General features: G+C 35.8%; 1 pseudogene; it reads left to right on the plus strand.

Moving 5' to 3' along the window:
- Positions 1-3,645: 3,645 nt before the first annotated feature.
- On the plus strand, positions 3,646-21,356 carry LOC105823920 (annotated as a pseudogene).
- Positions 21,357-22,030: the final 674 nt, after the last annotated feature.

A 22,030-nucleotide genomic window follows, 5' to 3' on the forward strand; every position in this document is an offset into this window, starting at 1 on the left:
ATATAATATTTCATTGTGTATATATACTACCTTTTGACTATCCATTCATCTGTTGTGGATACATGAGTTATTTCTACCTTTTGGCACTTGTGATTAATTTTGCAGTGAACATTGGCATAAAAGTATCTGTTTGAGTTCCTGTTTTAATCCTCTTGGGTATTTTCCAAGGAGTGAAATTACAGGGTTATATGATAATTTCATGTTTAGCTTTTGAGGAACTATCAAATTATTTTCCACAGTTGCCATATCATTTTACACTTCCACCAGCAAAGTTCTAGAGTTCCAATTTCTCCACATCCTCCAGTATTTGTTATTTTCTGATTTTGTTAATTATAGCTCTCCTAGTAGGTGTGAAGTGGTATCTCACTATGGTTTTCATTTACATTTCCCTAATGACTAACACTATTGAGTATCTTTTCATTTGTTTATTAGCCATTTGTACATCTTTGTTGGAGAAATGTCTGTTGGACTCTTTCACTCATTTTTTCACTGCGTTGTTCGTCTTTTTGTCTCTGAGTTGTAGGAGTTCTTTATATATTTTGGACATTAAGCCCTTATCGAATATATGATTTCCAAATATGTTATTGCATTTTGTAGGTTGTCTTTTCATTCTTTGATAGTGTCCTTTGTTGAAAAAAGTTTTTAATTTTGATGAAGTCCACCTTATTTTTTCTTTTGTTGCTCTCTCATGCTTTTGATGTCAAATACCTCATACAGACAAACATATCGAAACACAAGATATTAATAGATTAGAGGTTACCAGGAGCTGGGGAGGGGCAGATGGGGAGTTATTGCTTAATGATTAGAGTTTCTGTCTGGGGTGACGAAAAAGTTTTGGAAACAGGTGGTAGTGATGTATAACATTGTGAATACAATTATTGTCACTAAATTGTAAATATAAAAATAGTAAAAATGGTAAATTTTATGTTATGTCTATTTTACTACATTAAAACATTTTAAAAAGCAAAGAAAAACACAGTTGTCAAATAAAATTATTTTTAAAAAGTTGTATGAGAAAAGTTGTAATCCTCAAAATAGTGATGACAAGATAGATAAAATATTCTTAAATCTAAATACAATGATTAAAAACTTTACAGGCTGTTAATCCTGTGCAAGAAGAGAAAACAAACAAACATGGCTATTAACTACAAGTTTAGTGATTATCAGAAAATTGAAATGTTTTTAATGCCTAAAGTGATTTCTTAATCTCTTGGGACATTCAATATGATTTGACCTAAAATAATGATCTCACTTCATAATTTCACAAAAAGTATACAAATCACAATAGTCTAGAACATTCCTTCTAATTAAGAAATGTTTTGGGTCACCTCCCCCCACCCCACCCAGGGAGGAAATGATATCCTGAACATGACTTTGAAGTGCTGAAGTTAAGTAACAATTGGGTCTCCTTCACCAGGAAGATTTTGTAAGACCTTTCTATGAGAGTGTTCTGTCTTTATTGGTCCTCTTAAGAAAATTAAAAGCTTTAGTGTAGTGCTGGGATGACTGTGGCACACCCTTTTGCATTCTCAGCTCCCTCCATGCTGAGGAGCTATGTTAGTATTTAATGTACTATTTTCCCTCCCTTTACCTTGGGCTGTAACATCACAGCTCTTTGCTTGGATAAGATACACTTTCTCCTTCCAAAATTTCCATTCATTGGTCCCCTTTATCTAATTCCTTTTCATCTTAAGGTCTCCTGTTAGACTTTATAGCCCTGGATGGCTTTTTCCAGTTTGACTAGACGATCGTCTTATGCATTTTCATTACATTTAAACTATCCACCTCATCGTTTCATAATTTACTTTTTAAACTTGTTTGTGTCCTTAATGATTCAATTTTAAAATAGCTTATAAGATAGATTACTGGAAATTTCTCAGGCACATGTCTTGTCATTGCTGTCTTGATTAAGCAGATAATTTCATTTGTCTAAATGGCAAAACTGTAATTTCAACGTGAGTCCAAAGACTCATATCCTTTCCATTATATCATGCTACCTCATGAATGAGTGAACAAATGCATAAAAAATAAACTGCACTGAAATTTTTCAGATAGACAGTCCCTCTCATATCATAGAATATGATTCAAACAACTTATATTTATCAGGATAGCCCTCAAAATTCTTTAAATTTTTCTAAATTTTCCACCCACATGTAGAAGGCACTCCAGATGTGTCTTACTAGCAGAATCCTGTGTTTTTCCAGGTGAAGAAGGGAACAAAGAGAGTTTCTTCCTAGTAGAAAGTCAGATGCTTTTAGAATCTATTAAAAACAAACTTACATAGTGAAAACCCAAATAAACCAAAAACCTAACAAATCTCTCTTGGTATCTAGAATGTGGAAAACTTCTAAGAATATGTTGTTACCTGCCTCTGTCACTGTTTTCCAGATTGAGAGCCTATAAGTTAGAGTTCTAAGCCTATAAATTAATTATAAAATTAGAGATGGAAAAATCTCATAGTTCATAGATAACACTGGAACATGAAGGTGTGGGAAAGAGTATGTTCCTAGAGTTTAATTTTGATTTTGACTGTTTTGATGTATTGTCTCTGCTAGGTATTGCTTGGTATCCTGCATTCTTTGAAAATGCAGAGCCTGACAACTTCAGATTCTGGCCAATAAAAGCCTCAAATCCCTCCATCTCCATTAAAAGCTTTCTATATGAGTAATAGCAACTGCTTTGCCACATCACCAGTGTTGTGATGTCAATCCCCATGGAGAGGATCGTATGGAGATGCCACCAGGAGACGGGGAGCTGTTGTAAAAGAGCAGTAGGGGGCAGTGACAGAGAAAGTATTAGAAATAGAAGGCTGCTGACTTGAATTCCCATCTATGTTGGAGCAAATGATCCCCCTAGGGTAAATCAACAGAGTAACTGTCTATTCACGCTGAACATGTGAAGAGAAAGAAAACAGGAAATTTTATTTTCTAAAGTAGAAATTGACAAAGTAAAAGGATTATTCTCTATCTTCTTTCAAAAATAGCACTGGAGGATTGATGCTTGATTGTGCTAATCATCCTTAATTTTTCTTGTTTTGAATTAAATTTAGAAATAACGCTAAGGGTGGTTTTCACATTTATCTTCTTGATGAAATTGCGCAGACTCCATAGTCTGGCATTCAAGGCCCTCTATAATCTTGTGGAAATATATGTTTGAATTTGGCCTCTTATTACTCCCGACATAAAGTCTTGTGTTGTCCATGGGAGTTCATTTGCTGCTTCTTAAAGTTTTCTTCACTTTATAGCACCAACTGATTTACTATCCGATTCACAGTTCATATAAATCTGTCCATTCTTCATGGTGAGGAATGTGTTTGAATTGGTCACTGTTATGCAAAAAGTGTCTGACCCCCAGCAAGTCCCCAATGAATATTTGCTGAATTAATACTTGTTGGTTAGACGTCTCTTGGATTTAAGTTTTATTAGGGACTTCTTATATCTAGAATATTATGGAATGCAATCAAAGGAATTAAAATCTTAGGAGACTCTTTCACTAGAGGGAATTAAGGCACAATATTGTATTAAAGGAATTTTACCAAAGCCTCCTTATGTACTGATTTATCACTTAATATTCTTTTTCTGAAATAGGGCTTCAGAAAGATATACTAGTATACTCCAAAAAATAGACAAGAAGAGCTGTACTAAGATGCGGAATTTTCAGTTGGTAAGAAGGTCAGTTTACCTTGGGCTACTTTCTTAAATTCTGTGTATCAGGGGACTCCATGCTGAAGCAGTGACTTTAAAATCAGACCTGATGTGTGCCACCTCCCAGGTATGTGACCCTGGTGAGTGACTCAGTGGCTCTGAGCCTCATTTTTTTTCCTATCTGTAAGATAGCAATGACATTATGTACCTCACTGAGTTGCCGAATATTCAGTACATAACATTACTGAAATTTTTTAGCACGTAATAGGCACTCAGTAAGTGTCTATGGCTCCTCCTTTCTAAGGACATAAAGTATTTGGTTTAAACATGACAGTATGGAGATGATAAGTATAACGTGGTTAATGTCTAAAATATAAACTTTTAAGGAACATAGAAATTATATAATCCAACAACTACATTCTATACATAAGGTGGCTCAGAGAGTTAAAGTAATATAGATTAACCCATGGCAGGCTATTGTATATGTCATATTTCATTTTTATCTTATCTGGCATTATTCGTTTGAAAAGTACACACACACATGCACACACACACACACACACACACACACACACACATACACACACAGTTTCTGACTCAGGGTAAACCTCATCAAAATTTCACAAGAAAATTTTGTAAGAATAAATTTTTTAAGAAACCAAAAGTATTTGGTTAAAGATATCTATGATGTTTGACTTAAAGTTTAGCAGGTTATTTCAGATCTTACAGTACCAAACATGGAATATCGATATAACTTAAAACAGGAATAGATCAGAATAGAATGCCAGCTGTCAATAAATGTTGAAAAGAGGGTTCATAGGAAAAAATTAATGGAACTGCAGGGAATATTGGCCAATTTTGATTGATTATGGTGTCTAGAGCTTTTAATAATTTGCAGAGCAACCAAAGTGTAAAGGTTTGTATAGTTAAAATTTCTCAAAATAGAGCTTTCCTACTACCCCTTAAAGGCTAAAGCCTTTGGGGTTATGGCTAACTTAGAGAAGATAGATCAATACGCTTTGCAAAATCTTAAGGGATTTTATCGACCTTATGTGATTGTAAATCTTATTGTAACAGGTCATGGAAATTTTAAACCTTGACCAGATGGATAAATTTAGAGCAAAATTTGTATAAGTTAAAAATATTGGCCAATTATAATAATTAAAATAGAAAACCCTTATGGAGTATTTTTATCTCTGACTTATTTTATTTGACCTTCACAACAATCCCTGAGATAGGCATTATCATTCCCATCTGATAGATGAGGAAATTTAGGCTTAAGAGTTTAAGCTGCCCAAGGTCATATAGCTAATGAGAGGTGAAACCAAGGCACTCTGACTCTAAAACCTGAACTCAGCTATTTTACAAAACTGAACCAAGTCGTAGGCTCACTCCAATCTATGTCTCTTCTCACATCACTATACAAGTTAGCCTCCGTGACAACAGCAGGGGGCATGAACAGGAAAGGCCAGAGTCTTCACTCTGCCAACATGCTATTTGGAACCTTGCAATTTGGAGAATTATCCTGAAAGGTCTCATTTTGTCTTTTTTGGTCATATACTTGGTGCCCATGAGCACCAATTATAAATGTATTAATAGATACCACAAGCATTGATTATTTCACCCATTTCTACTGCAATGGATCAGAAAAATACTAAAATCACATAATACTACATTTTATTGAGGGGAAGGAGTGTTGGAGAGAGAAAGCAGCCTATATTACGACAAAGTGAGGTATAGATTACTACAAGATGACCATATTTAACTGTTGGGCTAATGCAGAATAAGATGCATATAAGCTTTGCAGGATGGTCTCCAGATGGCCTGGGCCAACTCAGCTCTTCCTCCCCTTTTCCCACTTGTAGATATCAGCATAACTATAGAATGTGCTGGAAATCGAATATCCTGAGATAAGGAAGAACTGTCAGAATAGTCCAGGCTCTGTTTCAGTTCTTCCTAGAACAGGATGCCCTACAACACTTTATCCCGGCAAATCATGGTTTCCTTGAGGTATAAAACCCAGAGCAGCCTGCTCTCAGGGTTTCTCAGCTGCAGTGGCAACTGGGGGCATGAACAAATGAGACTCCATCTGCCCTGGGCAGCTTCTCTTAGCCTCGGGGAGGGGAGATCTAACTATGAATCCTGGGCTTCTGTTGTCCCCTTGCTGCCAGTCTGTGAACAATAAAGTTGCTTTGCTTAACTTGTCGTGTGAGTGTTCTGTCTCACCAGACCCATGCAAGTGGGTTGATACTGGTATGTGGAATTGGTCAGCTGGTTAGAGTCCTCCCTTGTGATTGATGCCGGAACATGGTAAACCTGCTTCACAATAGAGAACAACAACAAACCAGTCCCCCTTCCCTATAATTAGGGAACCCATAAAAGCAACCCTAATTCCAGTTGAGACCCCATTTCTTATGAGAAGGTCAATCAGTGTTTAACATTGGGAGAAAGTAGGTAGGACAAGAAAAATAAACCCATAAAGATAAATTCCCATGAGCAAATAGGAAGGCCCCTCCTCAACATTTGGAGTAGGAATGGGGGCATAAAGAGTTGTTAGCCTGCTGGAAAAAGAGATGTAGGGATGAAACTGAAGACTCAGAAGACACTCAATTAATCGTCCGTTAATATGGCTCCTTGAGTGATATTCTTAATATTTTTCAAAGGAAAAAAAATCAGTTTTTAATTTCCTTAGGCACAATTGAGGCCCAGGTTTGCTGGGCCACATAGGATTATGAGATTGTGAATAGTGGATTTAAGGGAAAAATGAAAAAAGAAAAAGAAAAGCTCATATGCATAGAATTAGTAAATTAAACTGGTTCCTAATGAATGATAGGGAGTAATAGTAGCTGAATAGTCCAGAGTAGATTATCCCAAAATAAATCTTATTTTGCTGTGGTCCATGAAGGCGTCATCATAGATAGAAAAAAAAACCCCAGTCCACTGGAATATCCATTTTACTCTGGGTTATTCTCCTTTATTCCAGGAGGCAGGCTGTGAACATGGAGTCAGAGCTGGGCTTGATTTTAGATTTTTCTTTTAAAATAATCCTCTGGTGATGATTGAGAATTATGTAGAGCAGGAAGCAAAAGCTAAGCTGTGTATTTAGCTGCAAATGAGATGGTTGGTTGAGGCTTTTTATAATTTATCATTCAAAGCAGAACACTTAAGGGGGCACTATTATTACTTACACCAGGACAGTAATGGTAACCCTGGCCAATCTCAAGCAAAGAGGTTGTCTCTTCACCCTGTTAAGTCCCTGTATGATTATATGATCTAGTCCTTTCCTTTTCCATGACAGCCTCATTTCATATCACTTTCCTCTTTGAGCCTTGGGTTTCAGCTACACTGTTTTTCTCTCATTTTCTTTCCACATCTTCCTGCCTTAAAGCCTCTGTATGTGCTATTTCATCCAACCAATTTCCTCTTCACTTGGTTGACTCCTTCTCTTTCTTCAAATTTCTGCCCATTTGCCTTTGTTAGACAAGCTTTCTGACCCTCACAGACTAGATCAGGTCCCAAGAAGAATGCTCTCTTTGCTTCATTTATTTTTCCTACATATCTCATATAACAGTTTTTAATGCTATACTTATATCTTTATTTATTTGTTACTTGTTTTTCCAGCTAAGCTATGAGCTCCATTAGGGTGGGGCTCATGTCTGCTTTTCTCACTCTTCTCCATACCCCTGTCTGGTATCTAACACAACAGGAATGAGCAATGTTTAATGGAAGTGTGTCATGTTTGCTTCAGTAACTAAGGTGGACTAAAACTGAGATGTGACTCTCATCCTTAGATCCAACTCTGCAGAGCCAGAAGAAAAGAGCAAAGGGTTACCCAGAATCGTGTTTTAAGTAGTGACTACCTGCAGCTAGATATGAAATATAGGTGGTGGCAATTGCTTTTCTTATTAAAACATGGTGGCAGCTGATGACCATGTGACAGACTATGATGGGCTTAAATAAAGATTGCCTAAACGAGTCTGAGGCTTTGCTACTAACCAGAGTAAGGTTTGGTTAAGTTATTTAGTTATCATCAGTCTCGGTTTCCTCATGCATAAAGTAAGAATATTACTTTGCAAGATTTTTGTAAGGATTACATGAGATTTTCTATGTAATGATCTTAACAAAATGATTGACATATAACAAGCCTTTAATGAGTCATCATTATTATCATAATCAATCAGTAGTAGTAGAAGTATTTACCTGAATTGCCATTTAAGAATGTTACTTTTATTTCATCCACACTGAAATAATACATTCATTCATCCTTCATCCAGCATTCATTCAAGCAATAGGCCCTGGAGTAAAACCTGCTTCCTGCCTTCCAACTATTTTCTGGATAAGCAGACATTTTTGAACTTAACTACAAATGCTCTTCCCAGACACTCAGCTTTAAAATACTCACAAATACTGGGTTTTCTGTTCTTCCTCAAGCCCCTATACTCTATTCATTTAGGCTTCTATGCCCTCTTTCTTTTTAAAAGCTCAAACTGTCCTTGTTCATCCCTGAAGTTTCTCCTTCTCCAGAAAGGATATTGTCCTCGTGTCCTCTTGTTTTCCACCCCCACATCAGGAATATAAAGGTTAAATTGAAAGTTGTCCCCACTGCGCATAGGTAGAGAGTATGAACTGGATTGACACGATGTGTCATCTGAGCAGGCACATTTCCTGGCAAGCTATGGGACAAAAGTAAAGTGCAAACTTCCACTGGGACAACCTACGACGTTTGATACTTGAACTTTAAGACAGTTTGTTTATGAAGCATAGTAGAAGAGAAGAAGAGACAGAGCAAAGAGTAAGAAAGTGTCATTCTCAATCACATTTTCAAACACACAGAGAACCACCAAAAGCTATGTAATCTGCAGGTATGTGCTAATAATATGCTCCCATACAGGTGAAGGGACAACATTTCATTTGTAGCTGATTAAAAGGATATTTCATATTGAAAAGTCAAAAGCTTAAGAAAAATTTTTTGAAATGTTGATCTCTTTAGTGTAATCCTTAGTTGCAATCCTTAAAGCAGTCTTAAGATTTAAAAGCCATTATAAATATTCTGAATAATATTGGCTATTATCCCTATAAGAGAAATACAAAATAAATAAGTGTATTTACAAATAGAAGTCATATGTACACAGGAAGTAGAGGCTGTTTTAAAATATCCATAATGCATTTTATATAAAGGATTAAAATTAAAATATTCAAATTTATATGATAGAGTATATTAACATGGCATATGCCATTGTATTGTACTTGTCAATACTCACACTCTGTCTTCTGAGAAACTCAAACTAAAAAGATTATAATACCAAAGAGGTTTAGTCTAGAATATAAATCATTAACTTTCCCTATTATTAAACATACTTTTTCCCACTTTGCCATAGCATGCCATTTGTCTGTTTTTCTAGTGCATTTCTCTGTTGAGAAATCAGTTGGAGCTGAGGAATGTTTCCCATAGAGAAATTGCAAGTGAAATCATTACGGGGAAACTTTTGTACATTAACCTAAAATTATTTCATCTTTTAAGGAAATTGAGCCCTGAAATTATTAGTGTTTGCTTTGTGTTGACTGCAGTGAATGCCTTTTATTTAATTCTGTCTTAAGTGGAAGTTTGTTCCTTTAACTCTAATATCATTCTTGAAGGGGGGAAAAAAGAAGCAATTTCAACACTATTACTTCATAGAAATCCTCTATATTTTACTAAGAAATCAAGCCAAGATAATTACTTCAAGTTTTTTGTCCCTAAAAAAGCAAAAGTTGAATGCCACCACACAATGCTACAAATGTCATATTTCTAGTAAGTCTGGTGGGAGTTATTTACAAAAAGATTTACTTTGCCTTCAGGGAGACTATTTCTTCCCTTAATTATTTTTGACTTCTCACCTATTACACCTTAAGCTTTCTCAAAGGGTAGCAATTGAATGAAAAGTTCTCTTTGAACATATGTGAGGAGAATATGTTGAAGAAAAAACAAAAAGAGAAAAGAAAACTACCACCACTCTGCTAAGGCAGCTACATTTTCAAATGTTGGGGAGCTGTTGAGAAGCTGGAGTTCTCACTGAATTAGGTCCGGCTTTCTCTAAGCAAAGGGGAGTGATCAGTTATGCTTAGGGACTGCTTACTTGCTCCACTGTCTTTTCTTATAGATTTCATTTTATTGTTTCAAAACAGCTACACTACTCTCCAGAGTCACCTCCCAGAATGCACAAATCTTATTTCAAGCAGTAGCTGCCTTTTTCTGCCAGAATTTTTTAGAAAATAAACAACTGTAAAAAGTCTCATAAAAAAGAAAAATTTTGAATATACCCGGATCTGCCTGAATCTTGGAGGCCACATCTCTGCCTTACAGGTCTTTTTCATTTTATTCCAAAATCTTTCTCACAATAGAAAGAAGTAGGAGCATGATAGTATCTACGCATTGTCAGAAATTTAGTGCTATGTATGTTTTCTTTTTGAAATAAATTCAAAATTCTTGATATACTTAGATAACTTTAATGTTTCCATGTTAGTTTTATTATAAGGACTAAATACAATCTTCTACTAATAAATATATTTATTTGGAAATACTGATGTAAATTGGAAATGAAAATGATTCATCCTGTATTTTCTCTCACTCTCCCCTATGAATGTACAAATCAATGACAATTATGATCAGTTCTCTGCCTTCATCAATAGATGCCACCAGCAGTCTCTACAATACCACCAGTATAACCTAATTCATAATTGAATGAAAAATTGACTTTCAGTGCCCATAAAAATTCCTTGTACATTTTTTCAAATTAGAATGATTCACTCTATTTGTTGATATCATGTAAAATGCATGAAATCTATATAATATTTGTTAGTTAAAAGGGGTTAGATTTCTTTAGAATTCAGCTCATAAATAAATCAAGAGGAATCTGCTCCTTTACCTATTGAAAAAGATCTATCCTGGATTGAACAGTAATAAAAATTCCTAAAATTGGTACAGTTCTTTCTAGATTACAGACTTTTCAGACAATAGCACACATCATCTTCAAAATCTTCATGACAATAGCTAACATCATTTGAGACTTACTATATATCTAGCATTGTTTTAAGTGGTTTACATGAGTTAATATGATTAAGCTCTTAACAATACAATAAATTGAGTTCTATTACTTTTGCTCTTTTAAAGGTAAGGAATCCGAGACACAGAAAGAGTAAACTAATTTTCTAAGATGACTCAGCTTAGATCAATGATCTGGCATTTGTAACTATTTTCAGTTGAGAAGCTGGGAATGGTGGAGTTAAAAAGCCTTCTAACTCTGACAAAATCCTACTAGAAATGGAATAGGAATTGCCATATGATTGAATCTAACCAATATAGGTGGTTGAAGTTGCATTTGCAAAGACAATGTTTAAAGAAATCAAAGAAACCCAAATGCAAATTTGAATCAGTAGGTCCAGGATGAGAGCTGAGATCCTACATTTGTAACGAGATCACAGCTGATATGGATGTTCCTGCTGCTGGTTTACATGAGTCAGGTAGCAAGGAGCTAGATCCTCCATTGTTCATGTCTCTTGTCCTCTAGGAGGTGAATAGAGCCTTACACCTCTGAGGTGTAAAGTTCAGAAATCTGAGGATGTTTGCTTAATTTGAAGCTTGAGCCTTGAAAGTGAATTTTTTTATTAAGACCTTGACAGAAAGGGACAAAGCTAATAGAGATGTATCAGACAAATCTAAGCTCAGAAGACCCTCCATGGATCAGAAGACTCATAAGGACTCATCACATTGTGGGATACCCATGGAGACCTCACAACGACAATGCACTCCACAGCCAACAAAATCTGATACCATCATACCCAAATCTCTGTCCTTCTCAGTAGATTGAACATGTCTCAAGGTCAACCAGTATAACTTATACTTCAGCTCCTGACCCAGCTTGTTCTTCCTATCTTCAATACTCATTCGTCCAGGTTCATGATAGACAATATAAAAATCAACAACATTACCATCAAAACATCATCAATACCAGCTCTCTATACATGTGACATTCTTTATCCCATTTACTGAACCTCCATATTTCTGATAAAGAAGGCAATTCATTTCTCTTCTAAAATGTATGCCTCTGATGCTCCATAAAAGACATTTTTTTTACCATGTTTTATATCTTCCAGTTATAGTGTTTGCCCTTCTCTTTTCTTCTACAAATACATGTTCCTTGGTTTTGTACATCTCTTTTTAACAACTTTGAATCATACCAAAGTGGACTAAGGGCAGAAACTAGAACAGAGTATTCTAAGACCCCAAAGACAAATTTAATAATATCCTGTGGAATCTACGAAGGTCACTATGGCACACCACAGTTCTGAATTTTACCATTCATAAGAATCATCTGGAGTCTTTTTAATAGTACAAATTTCCATGGCATGCCTCAGAAATTCTGATTTACTAAATCTAGAAGAGATCTAGGAACCTGTATTTTACATATCTCCTCAGTTTTATAATTCCTGCAGTCTTGGATCTTCTACTACACAGTACAATGTAGTCTAAATAATCCAGAGACATGTGTTTTCATCTGGTCTCAATCAAAAATTAGCCAGGTAACATTGGACAAGGTGCTCGGTCTCTCTGGGTCTTAGTTTAACATGTGATTAATTTTTAAATATCCATTCCAGCTCTGTTATTTTATAATTGTAGAAATATCTAGTCACCCAGCTATATTGAATGTAAAAAGAAACAGGTTTTCATATAAACGTGGTAGAATAAAGATAAGATAGGACCAAGGGGAGAATTAGAGAGTAAATCAGAGATAAAGGTAAAGGAATAAAGAATCTCTGTTATTCATCAGCTAAAGTTAAGTACAGCATCCTCAACAATTAATGTAACTACTCTTTGCAACTAAATCTTATAAAATTTAGCCACCAGATGTTTCTGATACATGAAGTGCTTTGATTTTTTTCTAGTTTATTCCTGGATATAGAAGCCAACATGCCATAGGGAAAGAATGTCCTGATGCCCAATCCAAGATCAAATTATCTGAATTAGTTAACTCCAGGATAGAAAAAGTTAGGGTTGCTGCTTCAGAGTGACAGATTTGTTTGGCAAAACAGGCCGAGTTTCACTGGAATAAATTCTCATCCTGTAAAGTATTTCTGAACAGGGATCGAAGAGAAATGCTCTCATCATGAAGCCTTCTCCCTGATAACCTTCATATATTGTAGAAGTCTCCTTTGAGTTATGATAATGAGTTATTACCTCCTGCCCTGAATTGCGCGCACACGTCGTCTTCCTGTTGTCTTCAATGCAGCTGCTTGCATGCAGTGGAAATGAGAAAATTTTATGAAATAATTATCTTCCGAATAACTTTGGAAATTTATGAAATTAAATGCTATTTATTCATTAACATTTGAAAACCCAGAAATATCTTTCCATCTGCCTTTGATGAAATCAGCCCTTTATTCAGTTCGATATTACCACAAATTAGTCTGCTTGCTTTCATAGCTTTTTCACGCTTCCCATTTCCTTTAACTCTTAGAAGTGATGCTCACTATAGCTTAAAGACAATGCTCTCTGCTGATGAAACAACCACAAATTACAGATAGACAATACAGGAACCTTTAATAAGCTGAATAGAAGTATTTACAATATGCATCTATGTGTGACTGTCTGAAAACTTTTGCTTAGATTTCATATTTTACTTTCTATGGCTGGTTTGATGGAAGTCTTAAGAGAATAATACCATTCTGTAGCTTTTCATGATTACCATTGTACTCTGTTATAAACTGTATATTCTTCATTTAGATATGCTAAACAGTTTTTTCTTTTTTAATAATGGGGAAGATCTCTTTTTATACAGTGTTCAGAATGAAAATTAATATTGTTCTCCTCTGGGTTAGTAAAATGAATTTCAATAACTTCAACCAAATGTGGAAGAGAAAAGATGCTGAAATAAATGGACAAGATTTGGGTGTTTAAGTTTTCAAAGTATTTAGCTAATAATGACTTACATTTAAAGTTGTTTTTATTGATTTACAAACATAAAGTACTTTCATCATAAGGAAAGCAAATTGGTAAGATCGAGTTAAGTTCAGTTACTTCTACTAACTTTGTTATATTTAAATTGCTCAGGTAATACTGGAATTTATTCTTACAAATTAAGAATGATTTGGATCAGATTGGACCTCTGTAGAGGCAGCACTCCATTTCTTGTGTGGGACAGGGTTGATTTCATTTTCCATGTTTTGTTTTGCTTTTTTCTAATAAATTAACGTCAAAACTACGACAGCTAACAAAACACCTTTTATAGTTTGCTTTCTTTTCTTTCTCTGTATGCCAATTGTAAAAGTTTAATATTTTAGCAACATTTCCAGTTAAATGTAAGATTCTTAGGTGATCATAATAGTTGGTAATTCTCTATCTTAACAAAAATTTAGTTCTGAAAAAGGCATTGGATATCTTGGAATTACATATTTATTATGTTCAAGACTTTGAACATTCATTATTAAAAATATCATTCTCATAATGTTAGGCAGGATTCCTTTGTTTTTACCTATTTTCATGAGCTTTGTCCTATAATATATGTGTGTAATATATATGTGTAATCACCAATAAAAATGAATGCCTTAAAATCTCCAAGAATGTGAGCCAGCAATGATGCCTACAGCTGTCAAAGATAACAGAGGAACTGACAAAGTCTAGAGGGAAAATCATATCCCAGTTTTCAAGGCAATTTGGTGTCTTTATTTCCCTATCTTAAAGATGAGGATGATTTTTGTTAATCTTTCACTGTTTTGTGTTTAGATCAATGTATTATAGGGCATATATTATATATATATTGATATTCTCAACATAATATTAATGCAAACTTAATCATCTACCTTTTTGTTGACATAGTCTTAGGTTTAAATTGAACTGGTAAAGCCAGGAAAACCATATCTCAGTATTCATAAAACTAGATGTCACCTGGAAGCTGAAGGTTACCTCATGATAAATACACACACACACACACACACATACACAAATAAAGAAAGATGAACATTAGTAAAAAACTTTGCATCTCTTATTGGGATACTGAGGATCCCAATATCCTAGTATTTTGTAAATTCTTTTCTTATGCTTTATTTTCTCCATTTTATTATCCTCGCAGTAGACTTTCCTGACTTAGTATTAATATTTCCCCTCTCTAACCTATTTCAACACAGTGTTGCTACTTACTCATCTGCCTATCCTTCCTACTGGTTACGCTGGCAATGACCATATCTGTCTTGCTAACAATTAAATCCTCAGCAGGCAACACATGAGCTTCCAAAGGCACTCAATGTTTGTTAAGAATGAATAGATAAAGAATTGTTTTTTGCTGCTTTAAAAAAAAATCAGTGGTTTCACATGTCTTATAGAACGAAATTCAAATTCATTACCATGGCCTTCAGGGTCTTTTCAACTGTGTGTGCAACCTGTCTCATCCATCTTTCATTGTTCATTCTTTCTTCCTACTTTGTGAGCAATATATATCAAATACTTTCGACTTACTTTTCTCCAACAATACACATGACAGTTGACATTCACAGGCATGATACACTTCCACGAGTACAACCTCTGGCATAGACATGGGTAATATGATTTCCAGAGTACCAGTCATAACACCACCTTTTTGTTTCCCACTCAGAAATTCTTATTAGAATGCCACTGAGTAAACCTGACATTATTTTAATGAGCACTTTCAATCTACTTTATTTTATAAAAAAAATTAGGAAACTTCTGTGCATTTAGTTGTTATTTTTTTTTTTTTTTTTTTTTTTTTGAGACAGAGTCTCATTCTTTTGCCCTGGCTAAAGTGAGTGTCGTGGCGTCAGCCTAGCTCACAGCAATCTCAAACTCCTGGGCTCAAGCGATCCTTCTGCCTCACCCTCCCAAGTAGCTGGGACTACAGGCATGCGCCACCATGCCCGGCTAATTTTTTTCTATATATTTTTAGTTGTCCGATTAATTTCCTTCTATTTTTAGTAGAGACGGAGTCTTGCTCTTGCTCAGGCTGGTTTCGAACTCCTGAGCTCAAACGATCCACCTGCCTCGTCCTCCCAGAGTGCTAGGATTACAGGCATGAGCCACCGTGCCCGGCCTTAGTTGTTATTTTTAAGATATGGTTGGTGAAACATCATTCCATTGAGACTCCATGTTTGAAAACCATTTTAAATGATAATATTTAATATAGTTTTTTTGCCTTCCAAATACTAGGGATTATGTTAAGTACTTTATACCTATTAAATTTCCCAGCAACCTGTGAAGTAAATACTGTTATTCTGATTTTACAGAACATAAAATTTAAGTCCAGGGAGCCTAAATAATTTACCCAAAGTCACACATCTATTCAATTTATGCGTTTTTCTATTAAAAATTTGTTTTAATTTGCATTTCCCTGATGATTAGTGACATTGAGCAGTTTTTTCATGTTTCTTGACCATATGTCTTTCTTCTTTTGAGAAGCATCTCTTCATGTCTTTTCCCCATTTTTTAATAGAGTTGTTTGTTTTAACCTTGTTGATTTGCTTGAGTTCTTTGTAAATTCTTGTTATTAGACCTTTATCGGATGTGTAGCTTGCAGATATTTTCTGCCATTGTGTAGGTTGTCTTTTTGCTCTGTTGACTGTTTCCTTAGATGTGCAGAGCTTTTTAGTTTAACCAAATCCCATTTATTAATTTTTGTTATTGCCATGATTGCCATTGGGGTCTTTTTCATAAATTCTTTGCCTAGGCTGATATATCTAGAAGAGGTTTTCCTACATTTTCCTCTAGAATTCTTATGATTTCATGCCTTAGATCTAAGTCTTTTATCCATCTTGAATTAATTTTTGTGTCTGGTGACAAGGAATAAAACTCAGTGGAGAGCAACCAGGGGAAGAGGGAGAAGGAGAGAGAAATAAATCAACCCAATGGGTACCATGAACACTGTTTGGGTGATGGGTACACCTATAGCCAGGATTCAAGCATTACAAAAATGATCCATGTAACCTAAAACATTTGTACACTTTTAATATTTTGAAATTTAAAAAATGATTTTAAAGTGTATTGAAAATATTTGTCAAACTATTTCCTTTCCCTGTCTCCCATACCCATTTCTTGCCTTGAGGGCTGACACCTAACCCACATACACACTTAAACACATGTTAAATTTCAGGCTCTTCAGTACCAACTCTTTGCTTTCAAATTCTATAATATTATTATAAGTAAGAAAAACATTATAAAAGTACTTCTTTATTAGAGTAGATATGATTATATAGGTAAGTATGCGACAGGGTACTTGAGTTAACAAATGAAAGTTTGGATTTGGATGTCATTCTTGTCATTATTGCTTTAAGCATTACCATATGTCAAGGTTCAAAGGACGTATCCTATTTGCTTAAAATTTCATATCAAGTTGGATTCCCCATTTCCCAAACTGGTCGGACGAAAGTCTCTGTTTTACACAGGAATGTTCTGCATTCAGCCTTTTCTCTGTGAGCAAACTATGCTCTGATTCAATACATATTATGTGGTTAAATATTTTTGCATCAAAGGTTCTATATAAAATTTGGCCATACCTCCCTGAATGTACAGTGTTCACTTCTATAAAATGTTTTTTTAATGATTTCACTTCTTTATTTTCCATGTATATAAAATGGAGTCGTGCACACACACACACAAACACACATGCATACACACAAAAATTGTTTTCTATCAGTAAGGTTCTGTGATCCTCTCCTTAGTGAGGATATTTTGTACATCCTCCAACTTTTCCCTAAGATGCTGTGAAAAGCAAACATCCTCTGGGTAAACTTCTCCTTGAATCACATGCTTTACTTCAGAAACTTAGTAGCTATCCTCTTCATCTCAACGAAAGTAGCTAAAGGATCCCACTGGACAGCAGACACTTCTGTAGACACAAACATTTACTCTTAGGGTAACAAAACACGGTATTTGTTAGTTAGTCCACATGACCAACGTATTAAGGAAAGATTAAATATAAATAACAAAATTGCAATTAAAATATGGAATTTAGAAAGCCTTCTCTTTTTAACAGGCTTATGATGTTGAAAAATAAAGGAATGAAAATGGAGATTTAATGTTATGACTGATGAAAAATCAGAAAAGAAAAAGTTTATGATGGATCCTTATTATTTGATGATAATAAAGTGGACAAACAAATAATATTATAGAGAAGATAAATGGCCTCAAGCCCAGGGTCACACTGGTGTCCAGAGGAACATAAGTAAACAACCTATTTTGGCAATGTTGAAAAAGTGTGGCCAGCACTGAAAGATAAGTTAAAAGGGAGGAAACAAGATAGAAAGGATTTTCCTCCCAGAGGCTGGCTAGATTCTTTCTAGATTAGGATACCATGATCACTTTTTGAGAGATGGAGAACTTGAACATAATTAAGAAGATTTAAATGCTTAAATATTCAGAAAATAAGACTATTTATGGCAGTTTCTCAACTTCAGCACCACTGATACTTTAAACCAGATAATTCTTTGTTGTGGGAGCTGCGAATCATAAAATATTTTGTAGTCTATGGCTTCTACCCACTAGCTACAATAGAACACCACTCCACCTCACTTATGACAATCCAAAATATTCCAAACATCCTTCGGGGGAACAAAATCTCTCCTAGTTGATGATCGGTGGCTTAAGACAACTGTAGCCATTAATTTAGGCCAAAAAGTGAAGGAGAAATTATGGATTATAATGGATTCTTATATAGAAGAGTCTATTAATTGTTTTTTCATTCCACCAAAGCACAGACACATCTTAAAACTGGATTTTAAAAAATTAGAGAGATGGAGAGCAGGCAGAGCAAGATGACCCAATAGGAGCCTCCTCCAAACGTCCCTCTGAATGAACACCAAATTCAACAACTAGCCATGCAAAGAAGTACCTTAAGAAGAACCAAAAATCATGTGAGTGATCCTAGTACCTGGTTTGAACATTATATAAAGGAAAGAGACACTGAAGAGGCAGCAAAGACAGTCTTGAGTTGCCTGCACCACTCCTTCCTCATTCCCCAGCAAGGCCGTGCCAGCGTGCTGAGTGGAGAGAGAGGCTGTGTGCCCAGAGGAAAGAGACTTAAGTGATTGTGGGACTTTGCATTGGACCACAGAGCCACCGTGGCACAGGGGAACACAGCACAGAGCAGAATTGTGCCAGTGCCCATGAAGGGAGCATTTAGACCAGCTTGGCAAGAGGGAAATCCCCCACTCTGAAACTCAAGCTCTAGTTAGCCCTACCACTGGCTGACAAAAAGTGGCCTGGGGCCTGGAGTAAATTCATAAGGCAGTCAGGCCACAAAGGCTGCAGTCCTTGGGCAATTCCTGCAGCTGTGCTGGCTCAGAACCAGTGGAACTGGGGTGCACGTGACCGAGTGAGACATCAGCAGAGGCAGCCAAGCCAGTGCCTCTGTCACTCCTCCCCTAACTCCAGGCAGTATGGCTCAGGGAGAATCTTCTTTCATTTAGGTATAGGTAAGGTGAGAGTTCAGAGGACTTTGTTTTGCAACTTGGGTAACAGCTGAGATGTAGTAAATTAAAATAAAGTACCAAGCAGACTCCTGAGGTCCCCAAGTCCAGATCTTAGCTCCTGGATGGCATTTCTAGACCCACCCTGGGTCAGAAGGAAACACACTGCCCTGAGGGAAGAACCCAGTCCTGGCAGGATTCAACATCTGCTGACTAAATAGTCCTTGGGCTTTGAATAAATATCAGAAGTAGCCAGGCAAAAGTCCCCAAGGGCTTTAGGTGACACTGGGCTGGCTTCAGGTGTGATCTGGCAAAGTTCCAGCTGCAGTGGCTATGAGAGAGTACCAATATCAGCAATATCAGCATTCTTCCCCCAGTTTCAGCAGCCCAGCAAAGAGAGTGAGGGAAGAGAGTGAGAAATTTTCCTGAATCCAGGGAATTCTCCCATATCTTATCCAAGTCCACCAAGGTGGTACCACAAGGAGTCTGCAAGAGTCACAGCATTACTGGCTTTAGGGCACTTTTAGTGTTGATAAGGCTGTATAGTGACCAAAGACTTAGATCACAACACTCGATTCCCTTTGAATACTTAGAAAGCCTGCTCAGGAAGGAAGGTTTCAAAGAAGCCCAAACTGTGAAGACTGAAGTAAGTTCCTAACTCTTCAATGCCCGGACATTGATGAACATGCACAAGATCAGGAACATCCAGGAAAACATGACCTCATAAAACAAACTAAATGGGGTAGCAATGACCAATCCCAGAGTGATGGCATGTAGTAAATCCCTAACTATTGAGAAAACCACTGAATTTGAATAGACTAAACTCTCCAATCACAAGACATAAAGTGGCTGAATGAATAAAAAACAAGAGCCAACTATATGTTGTCTGCAAGAAACATGCTTCACCTATAAAGACACACATAGACTGAAAATAAAGGGATGGAAAAATATATTCTATGCAAATGGAAACCAAAAAAGAGCAGGAGTAGCTATAATTCTATCAGATAAAATAGATTTCCAGACAAAAGGTATAAAAAGAGATATTGAAGGTCATTATGTTATGATAAATTAATCAATTTGGAAAGAGGATATAGCAATTCTAAATATATATGCACCCAATACACTGGAGCACCCAAATATATAAAGGAAATATTACCAGAACTAAAGAGAAAGATAGACACCAATACAATAATCATCAGAGACCTCAACCTCCACTTTCAGCACTGGACAGATCATGCAGACAGGAAATCAACAAAGAAACGTTGGACATGTGAACTATAGAACAAATGAACCTAATAGACGTTTACAGAATGTTTCATCCAACAGCTACAGAATACATGTTCTTCTCCTCAGCTCATGGATCATTCTCAAGGATAGACAACATGTCGGGTCACAAAAAGAAAAAAAATTGAAATTATATCAAGCATTTTCTCTGACCACAGTAGAATAAAACTAGAAATCAATAACAAGAGGAACACTGGAAAATATACAAACACATGGAAATTAAACAGTATGCTCCTGAATGACCAGTGAGTCAATGCAGAGATTAAGAAGGAAATTTGAAAATTTCTAAAAAAAAAAGGCACACGCCTGCATGCAGAAAGAGGTGTGTGGGGAAGGACCACCAGTGAGATCCTAAGGCCAGGCTCATTTGTCTGCCCCCATCCTGGCCTCCAGTGCCCACCTGGTTGGCCCACCAACCCCGGGAAGCCAGGGCTTTCAAAATTCTACAAGCCCTACAGTGAAGATACACAACAGCAAATCATCACTTTCCATTTGGTATCTAAGAGAGTTGAAAATGTTTATAATTTCCTCGAGGGAGGATTATTAATTGGAGATCTGACAACAAACTGATTTATAAACATTATGCAACGTTATATTCTGTCTTCTGTGTGGATTCTTCAGAAAGTGAAGAATTTTAGGTCTACTAAAGTCTACATTTTAGGTCTACTTCAAGTATTTGTAGAAACATTAGACAAATGTTTCAAAAATGTCTGTGAGATGGATTTGATTTTCCACATAAACAAGGTTCATAATATTCTTTCAGAAATGGTGATGGGAGGAATGGTATTGGAGACCAACATGAATGAGATTGTTATGAAAATCGATGCACAAAATAAACTGGAAAAATATGAGGCTGGCTTAGCAGGCGCTCCAGCCCATGCTGTATCAGCTGTAAAGAATATGAATCTTTCTGAGATCCCAAGAAATATTAACATTGGTGACATCACTATATAAGTGCCAAACCTTCCCTCTTTTAAATAAAAAATTTAAAAGGCCACTCCCAGGTAAAATTCAGGGGGAAAAGTCATCTAAGTTTACCATGCAGTTGTTTACCAAAAATAGAGGAGGAGAGTCTTAACTTTTGCTCTTGGATTTAAGTCAAGGTACTATATAAAAATTGTGAAAAATCGGTATGGAAGTTCAATGTTGCTTGTCTTGCTCAGTAATTTTAAAGAAATTGAGTAGTTCCTGTGTGATTTTTTTTTTCTTTTCTAAACTGCATTCCTATGCCACCTATGGCATTCCTCTATGAACTGGCTACTACAGTATTTCAAAAAGTGTTTGAGATATTTCTTTAATTATGTACAGCCCAAAATGTTGGTGTTTTGTATGGATGAAAAGTGCAGCATTCTTAATTCATTCTTCTATTTGTTACACAATTGTTATTTTAAAAATTAAGTATGTATTGCATGAAAACATTATGACTTTTTTTTCTTAGTTTAAATAAACTCCAAGGTAACTGGACTTCTAAAGTACCTTTCTGTTTGCCTGATATCTACTTTAGCAATGGTTTTTTTACAACCCTCTGACTCAACAAAGTAAATTAAAGTATATTTTATCACTGTTTTAAAAATTTCTAAAAAAAAAAAAGGAAAAAGAAAACACAACATATCAAAACCCATGGAATACAGTAAAACAGTAACAAGAGGAAAGTT

Source organism: Propithecus coquereli, unplaced genomic scaffold (assembly GCF_000956105.1).
Source record: "Propithecus coquereli isolate 6110/MARCELLA unplaced genomic scaffold, Pcoq_1.0 Scaffold70, whole genome shotgun sequence".
NCBI lineage: Eukaryota > Metazoa > Chordata > Mammalia > Primates > Indriidae > Propithecus > Propithecus coquereli.